Source organism: Mus musculus, chromosome 13, assembly GCF_000001635.26.
Source record: "Mus musculus strain C57BL/6J chromosome 13, GRCm38.p6 C57BL/6J".
In the NCBI taxonomy this organism is placed as follows: domain Eukaryota; kingdom Metazoa; phylum Chordata; class Mammalia; order Rodentia; family Muridae; genus Mus; species Mus musculus.
The window spans coordinates 71,068,464-71,079,360 of NC_000079.6; the positions used below are offsets into that span (position 1 = coordinate 71,068,464).

The following is a 10,897-nucleotide window of genomic DNA, read 5'->3' on the forward strand; positions in this document are numbered from 1 at the left end:
AGTTGTCTTTGAGGGGGGCTCTTCAGTGAGAATCCTATTTTAATAAGTTCCTCATTCCAGTGTAATGTGACCCTTTCCACATCCTGCTAGACAAGTGGACAGAATAGGCTGTCTCTGGGTTTATAGCAATCACTGTAATCATGAGTGATGTTTTCATCTGCGGAGACCACAGGATCTGCCGAAATATGCAGGGTTGCCCTGATGAACTTGCTAGTCTTGGGGCTGCTTAATGCGAAACTCAGACATGATTCTCTAAGCACACATGGTTACCGGGAGTTAAAGATATTATGCCATCATTCAGCGATGTAAAGCTGAGCTGAAAGTATTTGCATGCACCACAAGGGAATACCTCAGCCTTCACACATCCCGTGGCAGAAGCCGTGTGAGTTTCACGAGGCAGTCAGTGTGCAGCTCGGAGTCCACACCTGTACGTGCAGATTGCCCAGGAATGCTCATAATTGCATCAGCAGAGTCCAGCAGCATCTGTCCACCATCCAGACGGTCCCCATCGTGAAGTATCCAGACTGCAGCTCCCTGTCAATCTCAGCCTGTGCGTCTCCTCTGTGCAGTTTATCTGTATTCCATATGCAAATTCTCCAGTGAATGATTTCACTGTTTGGTAAGCGAGGCTGCACCTGTAACATGTGAGATTGAGTTAAAAATGACAAGCAGACAAGCACCAGGCACATTATCTTGACAAACTCAGCCTCCGAAAATTACCCTGGGCCTGAATTATTAAAATAGCAAGGAATATTTCACTCAGCACTGTAGAATGATCCTAATTGTCCACTTTAGCTAAATCCTTTCAGTCTCTGGGTTGGTCAATTTACATCGGTGGCTTGAAAATTCCTCAAATCCCATTAGGGAAGAGTGGAATAGCAGTCCATTGCACCCTCATTTATTTTAATAACCTGCCAAGCAGACATGAAAATGTTAAAGTTGGAGGCTATAACACGACAGGATCCTGGCTCATCAGAGACACTTTTTAATCTGGTTAAAATACTTTCTTTCTTCCTTTCATGTCTTCTCGGGTAAGCGGTGAACTAATTGTCAAATTACTAATTTCTTTGGCATTATTATCAATACTGAGACAAGGGACGCTTGCGCTGTTGAGGGGAGAGATTTATTCCTTTCACAGTTTCTGCCAGCTGATGGAAAAATTACCCTGCAATCAAGAGAGGATTAAATGCATATGATTCTCGCTAGGTGTTTGGTAAGTAAATGGTTCTTGCAAGAGCTGTTTGTTGGGAGTGTTGGTTGAACATCACTGTTCAACATCCTCTGGTCGTTTGTGGTTTGTAGTGCACGAGTCATCATGACAGTAACTATCATGCCTCCAAGTACGAACCTTGTGCTGAAATAGCTTGCCTAGATGTGTGTACTCAAAGAGTACATATGTAGTGTCCACGTATTGAAAGAACTATCTCTCCACAGTTTGGGATGTACTAATTTCTGGATTTTGACTGCTACCCTTGTAAATTTTAATCATCTTACCCATGACTCCACAGTGGTTTGTTTGGATAATAGCTTTGGAGGCAATATGGGTTACAGGCTTTGTATTGTGAATCATTTGACTTGTCCTGAAATATGTCTTTTAGGGTACTTTGTGAAGAGTGCTCACAAAAGGAAGGCCAGGCCCAGGCAGGCCTGAGTCTATGCTCAAAGGTTCAGTAGGAGAGAGCAACATGGTGTCTGCCGGAGGATGCGGTGAGTGCTCCTCCTTCACTCCTTCTTCTGCCCTGAGGACAGGTGACAATGTCCCCACGGTTCCTAGTGTGTTCTTCTGTATAGTTGTTGGATTTTACTCTTAGAAGAACTCCGGGCATTACACAGAGATAGGTCTGCATTTTAAGCAGGTAGAAGAAACATCTCTGAAGTCACTAGAGCTGAATGACTTTGGGCTTGGTGGGATCCAGGGAGCATGCCTCTCTTCACATATCTGGAGAAGCTGAATTGTGAGCTTGTGCTCTTTGTGACAGGTGATTTTTCCAACAAAGAAATTTCTTCAGTTTCCAAAGCAAAACCTTTGTTCTCAACGTTGGGTACCTATTGACAAATTATAGGATGCCTTCAATTTGGATATATGAAAAGTTCAACATATGGGATCTACTTTATCGGTGGAATCCTCCTCCAGCAAACCCAAGGGTGTGGCTTCAGTTCCCAGTAGTGAGGAAAATAAACATATTGGCTTTGTTATTTTATTATGCTCATTTTCCCTCATAGTTTAGGAATCACTTCACTATCAATTCCAAGTTTAAATCGTTTTTCAGCATCGTACATCTTGGTTTCTTTGCCCCTTTTCCCATGGCAGAATCCGTTTTGGCACTTCAGGCAGGACTGCTGTTCTCTGTTTCCTAGCAGGGCTCCCTGAGCAGCTGAAATGTCTGAAGCTGTGAGACGTGCTCAGGTGATCAGAGATCTCCCAGTCACTGTTGAAGCACCAGCGGGTGCTCCCCAAACTGTTACGCTGACTAAAAAGCATTAGTCGAGCAGGAGTAACATCCTCGCAAGCTGCATTCTATGAATTGACAAATTGACTTAAAAGTTTTGTGTGAAAGACAAGATACGTACTGTCATCCATGAGATCTGGAGGAAGAACAAAAAAATGTTGAAAATTTACAACATTCCATTCCAAGATGAAATGCAAAAAATGATAGCAAGATAGCAGTGCAGGGTGGAGAGTGAAACCAGTGGAAGAGAGAACAGAGCCCAAGCACAGGCACAAATACACTGTCTGGCCTTTACCCCAAATGAAGAAGAGGAGAAGGAGGAATAGGAGGAGGAGGAGCAGGAGGAGGAAGGAGGAGCAGGAGGAGGAAGGAGGAGGAGGAGGGTGAGGAGGAGGAGGAGGAGGAGGAGACAGAGAAGACAACGATGACAGTCAGGAAGAGTTTCACAAACTATGATGGAACAACTGAGGTTTCTATTAATAAATCCAAAAATGAAAAAGCACACACACATACACACAAATATCACATTTCTCACAGAACAACCCAAAGGGATCACACATCTATACGCAAAATATAAAATTATAAAACTTCCAGTATATCTGAGATAATAAATCATTGAGAGAATGCCGCTAAGGACATGGTTTGGCATCACACATCATAGGAGTGACAGGTTCCTTTCCAGGTCATGTGACATGTCTAGTCATAAGTTCCTGAGGCCAGTGATGGTGTCCAGGATGGGTTCCATCTTTTAGAGCTGTCCTTAAATTTAAATAGAAAGTATTTACTTATTCTCGTGGCATTCACGCCACTAATGCTCGAGTAGGCTTGTGTAGCCAGGCCAGTCATTATTGTAGTTCTTGGAGTTTACAGTCAGGCTGTATTGATGATTAATGTTTTCTTCTGGTACCACACATGGCACTTCCCAGCGCTGGGAAAGCTAGCCAGCATGGATAAACCACCCCGGTGACTACCAGCTTGATTTTTCCATGTTCTATGACTTGTGTATGTGGCGTCTTAAAAATACTTGAAATCTTTCATATCCATTCTGTGCTGCCATATATTCTTGAGTGTGTGCCTTTCTATTGGAGCATGGTCAATTTATCAGACACTATTTCTTAAAGTAGACAATCTCTCCTTCTCCCAGTGGCTACTGATTGACGATATCTCCCAGATAAGGCTGGGAGCTTGTGCCCATCAGCTCTCCAGATCCAGAGGATCTAATGGCCCTGTATCACTTCCTTGGGCACTGCACATATGTGGGACACCTACAACATGAAGGCTAAAATAGCCATCCTTAAAATTACATACACGCAGGCAGTGTTAAATGGATTCAGCACATTGGATTTATCCATTTATACACTTAAGTGTTTGATTATTAAAAAGTAGAAAACCAGCTGTGTAATAATGAAAAATAAGAGAACAACACCTATGAAGGAACTTAAGATAGAAATCAATACATTATTCACAACTCAATCCCAGCTATGTATTCAAAGGGTAATATTGAGTGATTATGTGGGGTTCATGCTATAACCTCATATGCTAGAATAAGTTTATTGAAATCTGTTTCGTTTCCAAAATTAATCAATGAAACAATGAACAAACAAAATTTCTCCAGATTTAATACCACTAGTATTTACTTTCCACCACAGAGACAGTTGATTTCTGAATGTAAAACTCTGCCTGCAAGAAATGTGCTACATAAGAGATGAAGGACGGGGGAGCAGCCCAATGGTCAATGGCTGATGCTTGCTGACCTGGATTCAGCCTTCAGCATCAGCATCACAGTGGAAATGAATGCTGTCTTCCTCAGCGGTAAGTGTGCAAGTCTTTCACCACTTACATCTGAACTTGTATTAAAGGTTTGGCCAACACAGAAAGAAAATAAAAAAGATATGAGACACATGCGGACAGGAGGAAGGAAGCCTTCCATTCCCAAAGGATGTGGTCATCAACATAGAAGTCTCAGAGTCACCAAAGAGTGACTGGAGTCGGAGAGTAAGCTCACTGTAGGAATATAAAGTGTGTTTATTGCTGCGCACACCATTCTTTGCGATGCCAACCTGTCAATTATTTTTTAATGATTTTAATAATTTATTTTATCCTAGTCTTTTAATTTTAAATATAAAGTAAATTTTGAGTTTTTAAAATTGGCAATTCCTCTTTAGGGAGCTTCCTCCTTGTGTTGAGGCCCAGTGCAGTGTGAACTACTTAACACATGGACTGGCCTTAGGGTTATTTCGTTGTTTATTTCTTCTTCCTAATGTGAGTAGGTCCCATGTTGTAAGGTTGAGGGTATGGTACACCACTTGACCAGACTTCAAAGCTTCTTTTTACACCATAATGTTTTATTCTATGTTCAAATGGTCTGCATTTGGAGGCTGCAATCATTTTTAAGAGCACCCCAAGTCTGAAAGCATTCTGCTTGTTTAATGACTGAAAACTGTACAATAGTATACAGGGTGAATGTTACCACTCAGAGTGACTCTGTATTCTGTAGTTAGTCTCACAAGTGAAACTACTTGTTTTAACTTAATCAGAGAAAGCAAGTTAAAGGAACATAAGAAGTGGCAAAAAATATATCATAAAAATTGAATGTCATCTCTGGGGAGTTTGAACTTCAACAGTAAAGGTTAAAAAAAGATTTAAAAATGGTAAAAAAATTAAAAACACACACACACATTTTATATTTATATAACAGGAAATCCAAGGCCTATTTAAGTAATAGTAAGTTATAGTAATCTAAAAATAATCAATAGCTTCCATAGAGTAAAACATGCCACACCGTGGTTGCGTGCACACAGGTTTGGAACATACACTGCATACATGTGTTTGTCTATGTGTGCATATTTCACTGTGTGGCTGTGAGCAAGTAACGGTATAAGTGTTAAAGAATCTGTAGCTTTCAAATACTCATGCTCTAAATAAACAGGAATACTTTCCATTTCTCCCATCAGACTCAAAGAGTCCACGGCAGCTTCATCCCCTTAAATTTCAGGTGCAATCGTTGACAGGTTGTTTTGAATGGAAATCAGCATCTCTAGAAACAGCTTGGCTGCTTGCTACAGAAAATAAAATAAGTAGGCATCAAAGTGCTTAATAGATTTTAAAAATTGAATATGGCAAAATAAATGGCTCCTAATCCCCCTATAACGTGAATAAATAAGTGTGGGCCTGGCCCAGGCCCAGTGCTGTCTCTGGGTGTCTGTCTCTCCGCATCACCTGTCAGCAGCGACTCCATGTAAATGGGCAGGGGAGCTTTCCCTTACATCTCCGCTAATCCGCCCGGTTCCTCTAATCATGCTACACAGAAGCCAATATCTATTTCCATCAGGCAGATAGGATCTCCTAAGGAATTAAAGAGGTTTTCCACTTAGCTCTGTGCTGGCCGAGGACAGGGCTGTGATCTGGGCTTCAGGGATTTCTCATTATGCACCGGCGCTCCCTGGATCGAAGGACTGAGTTCTGGCTACTGGGTGTTTAATCCTCTTGTGGTCCAGGTCAGAACTTCTCGTTATTTAAGATCTGTGATTACTCAGCACTTGGCTTTTGATTGAGTGAACTTCTGAGGACAGCACAGGACCGCGATTTCAAGTTAACAGTTTAAAGAAACTGCTGGGAGAAACAGATAGGAAAGCCCTGTGATTAAGCTAACTATCCCTTTTTAATTGGCTTTCTGAAGCCACCTGATGCTTAACTCTTCATGTGCCAATAAAAGAAGAAATTACTCAAGTGAATGACTTTAATGTTTTCCCCTCAGAGAGAACTTTGCTTGAGATTCACGGGACCCCCGGCGGGTACAGGACTGGGGAAGCTCAGCTTTGGCCAAGGGCAGCGATCGATCCATGAGGAGAAGGCTTAACCCTCAAGCTGAAACAGATTTCTAGCAGTGAGAAATCACCTCTGTGGACAACTCAAGCATCAGGGGTAAAACAGACATGAGGCCACCATGATAATAATACAGTTGGCACAAAGAACAGATGCATTAAAAAAAACATGGCATTAAAACATTCTGAATAAAACACCCTGCTCTTGTTTAAAACGAGGGGCTATGCAATAGACAAGATCTTAAATATGTTTTGCTGTGTTGCTTGAAGAGGAGGCTTTGGTGTTCTTTCCCCAGACCTAGAAGGGGCTCAATTTATGGTGCACATTTCTTCCAGCTGAGAAACTTAGTCCCAACTGCAAGGGAACAAGCCTGCCTTCCATCCTCCTCTCTGTCTCTGTCATCTCTGTCTCTCTGTCTGTCTCTTTGTGAACCCCCCCTCACTACTGTAGAGCCCAGAGTGACCTGGAGGCCACGATAACATGATAACCTTCCTATTTCACCCTTCTAATTGTGGGACTAGAGGCATAAGCCACCACAGCAAACCAGCACTCAACTCTTTGACACATTGTTCTATGTTCCCTTTGGGGCTGCAGTCCCAGTGATGAGCTATGGAGATTTTTAAAGGCTTAGGCATAGAACCTTTATTCTTATTTCAAATCTAATGGAATAGAAAGCAGAGAAACAATATATATGTCACACACAATAAACCTGTGTAGCAATAATAAGAAGAGGAGCTAGGAAAGGCCCAGACTGTGGTCAGAAAGATAGCCGGCATGGAAACAGGAGGGCCTGAGATGGCAGAGAAAGCCAGACATGAGTATCCTCTGAGTGGCATGTTTTCCTTATACAGACAGATACAGACAATTCCTGACATTTATAATTGATGAAACCTTTGTGTGATTCAATACATCAGACTGTTAAAACAGAGCACTTGGCATTTCACCTCCAAGGGATTCTGAATGGACACTCGTGCAGCAAGTCTCCCTCTCAGCAGAGTGTTATCCCTTCAATCAGTCGAAGACAAACCAAGGTGAACACAGAACCTCAGCCCAGAGCAGCTGCAGAGCATTCAAAGGCGGGGAAAAAGAGGGCTGAGGGAACTTGACACTAGAAAGAAAATGGTCAAGTGTAAAATGCCTTTTGCTGTCCAAGGACCAATCCGAGTTAACTCCTTGGGAAGTGGTCAAGCTGTGAACTGCCTCTCATAAGGTGAATTGTCTGCTGCTGCCAAGATTTAATACTAGCCAAAGGAATCTACAAAGAGTCCAGTCTCCATGGCAAATCTCTGATGCTATCTAAAATAAAGTAATGGGATGAAATGTTAGGTTTTTCTCATCTCTAGCCGGAACATTTTGGCAGTTGGAGGCTGCTGGAATAAGGCCAAATCAGTTTTCCTCAGGGAAGTGGCAACAGCTAGCTTGACCACACTCCAGTGGACAGTACAAACTTCTTGTACAACTGAACAACTGTCAGGAGATACAAAGGGCTAAGATGAGAAAACATAAAACTTAGCAGGGGATATGGTCTGGCGGTGGGGGGCGTTAGGGCGCATGATGAGTTAATATGATCAAAATGCATTGTATGCATGTATGGAATTCAATATTGGATAAGGTAAAAGGCATTCACAGCTTCCCAAGTTAAGGAAAGGAAGTTAGATCTATGACTGTGTTAAAAAAATAAAATATTGGGCTGGAGAGATGGCTTTGTTGCTAAAGGCTGGTCTCACAACCAAAGGATAAAGTATTACTAGAAAGATTATCGAAGGAAGAGAAATCAATCCAGACAATATAAATACAGTCAATATAAAAACATTTCTAAAATCTGACTCAGGTGACAAGAATAGTGTGCTGTTTAGAAGCAGCGATTCTAAATATTCTCAAAATGTAAAGTCACAAGCATAATCAAATAAAGAGAAAATCACAAGAAAGCCAGCAGGGAAGAAATAGACAAACCAAAACAGAACTATATACAAATACATGAATTGAATAACAGTATTTTAATTAAATTGATGTTGCTAGAAAAATCTTGGAATGAGTCTGCAAAAAGGAAATTGTCACAAAAGCTGAAGCCATGTGACATAACAGAAACTGTCATGAAGATAATGCTCATTTAATGTAAAGCCTTGATCTGGAAAGATGGATCCAGTTCAGAGCTCTCTCCGTTCTTACAGAGTCACAGTACTTTGTTCACAGACTTTACCTCTGGTGGTTCAAAACCACCTGAAACTCCAACTCTAGGGCACTAGAGATCCCCTTTAGGCATGGGCACCTGCACTTGAATAGGCTCATAGCTCCTACACATATACATACAATTTTTAAAAAATCTAATACATAGGATGTTCTAGAAAGCTTGTCCAGTGGTGTCTGGAACACCAGTCAACATACAGCAACCTTCCTGCTCTCTTCTCCATTAGAATGCCTCAGGAAGACATCTTAATCAATAAAAATGTGGACGAGGAGATACATTTCAAAGTAAATTTTGAATTAAAATGAACTCCAGAGCATATTTCGCACACGAGGCAGATATAAAGACTCATGATGCCAGGTTTGGACAGATCTGAGGAGGTTTGTGGGAAACTGTCACTCTTCAGATAAGAGTCCAGTCCTGTGACACTGGAGAATATGGAGACCAATATGGGATAAATACAGCTGGCAACTGGACGTGGGCTGGAGCCTTTAGGAAGGAGGATCTGTTGTAGGGCTGTGAAAACAATCAGACAGACGAACAAACAACGACTTCCCCTGGAAAAACTCAGCTGGTGAAGCCGCACTGCTTGGTGAGAACATGGAATTTGTTCAGGAACTAAAATCATGGTTACTTACCTGCAAAACAGGATGGAATAGAGGGAGGTCACATGTGCCTCTGTATGTCCATCACAGTGCTGGGGTCTTGCCTTAATATGTCCTTTCTTTGCACATACAGCTTGTTGCTGAAAGAATCTACTTTAAGCTCTGTTTGTTCAACTACTAGATGACTAGGTTCAGTGTTCAGCAAGTATCGTTTTGGTCTTTTGAGACTTACTGGCCTGTTTCTCTATACAGTGAAGCTGCCAGTATCTGTGGCCAATTTAGGAAAGAGAATAAATATCTCCAACCCAAGCTGAGTGTCCTGTTCTCAGGCTGTGTGCAAAAAGCACCCCCAAGTAGACCAACTGAAGAGGTGGCAGTCATTCCACCTCCATCCAGAGCGATGGAGGAGACTCTCCAATGCTCTGCGCCACAGGCAAACCTTTTAGAAAGGAACAGAGGTCCTGGGAGGACTCCACAGTGAGGAAGATCTTCCCATAAACTGAGAGCCTTTGTTTGGTTGGTTGCTATTTGTAATGTGAGACAGGGCTCTTCATGGACCAGGCTAGCTTGAGTATGTAGAGGTCCTCCTGATGTACAGCCATGAGTTATCCAGGCCAGGGAAGTGGGTTCACAGAGAAGATGGCCTTGTAAGGAGTAAGGAGCAGACCAGCCCTCCCATCTTCACCCCCCAGGATGTGACCAGTGCTCTCCTTGCTTAGCTGGGGATCACTGCCTTTGCCTGGCTCTGGGTATTTGGTCATAGATCAGAGCAACTCAGAATTCCATGTTTGGTTATAAACATCTCCTTTAGGAAACACCTGCTCCCAAGAATCTCTGTGGCTGATTAAAACATCACTTTCCAAGTGCATCTGTACTTTTGTCTACTTGGAGAAGATACTGAGCTGAAAATTTTTATTTTGGTGAGTTCTATTTTCCTCTGCAACACATGCAATGCGTATCTCTGTCCTAAAATAAATCCCTAATTGGTTCACCTTTGATTTTCTTTCGTGTACTTTCCAGCCTTGTGGACTTGGGACATTTCTGCCAGCCCTGCTCTATTCTCAGGACAAATTGATTCACAAATAGAATTTGCTGGGAGGGGAAAAAAAAAAACAGGAATGGGAGAGCCAGGGAGAAATTGGAATAGGACATGATAGAATCAGCAAAGTAGAGTTAAAAATAACTCTGCATATACATTGCAATTAGGGAAATCAATATCCCCTGGCTCAGTGTGCTAGGACAACTCATGATTTTCATTGTAAACCCAAAAATGAATTTGGAAAAACAGGGCACCTTCCATGCTCAGGGTTACCTTCCACACTCAAGGTTATCTCCCAAACTCAGGGTTACCTTGCATACTCAGGGTTACCTTGCACACTCAGGGTTACCTTGCACACTCAGGGTTACCTTGCACACTCAGGGTTACCTTGCACACTCAGGGTTGTCTCCCACACTTAAGGTTGTCTCCCACACTCAGGGTTGTCTCCCATACTCAGGGTTAGCTTCCATCCCCAGGGTTACCTTCCACACTCAGGGTTACCTTCCAGATCTCTACACTGGGGGTCCTCCTCAATTGCTTCTCCACCCTATTGTCTGAGATATTGATTCTCCAGGACCTGGAGCTTAGGGATAAAAGAACTGGTCATGCAGTCCCTGGACTACGCACCCACGGCTTGTGTTATAGGAGCTTATTGCTATGCCCAGAACTTATGTTGTTGCTGGGGATCCAGACTCGGGTCCTCAAGTCTGCACAGCATAGAGCCATTCTCCAGAGCCTTTTGCTTTCTGTTTCATCATATGAATAATATAAGTATTTGCTGAATGAAGATGCT

General features: G+C 42.4%; 1 long non-coding RNA gene across 1 annotated transcript; it reads left to right on the top strand.

The window, feature by feature from the left end:
• The first annotated feature begins 351 nt into the window (after window positions 1–351).
• On the top strand, window positions 352–7,716 carry Gm36785. Its single transcript, XR_382642.4, has 4 exons — window positions 352–1,213; window positions 1,599–1,707; window positions 4,100–4,262; window positions 6,208–7,716. It is a non-coding gene; the product is annotated as a predicted gene, 36785 (long non-coding RNA).
• Window positions 7,717–10,897: the final 3,181 nt, after the last annotated feature.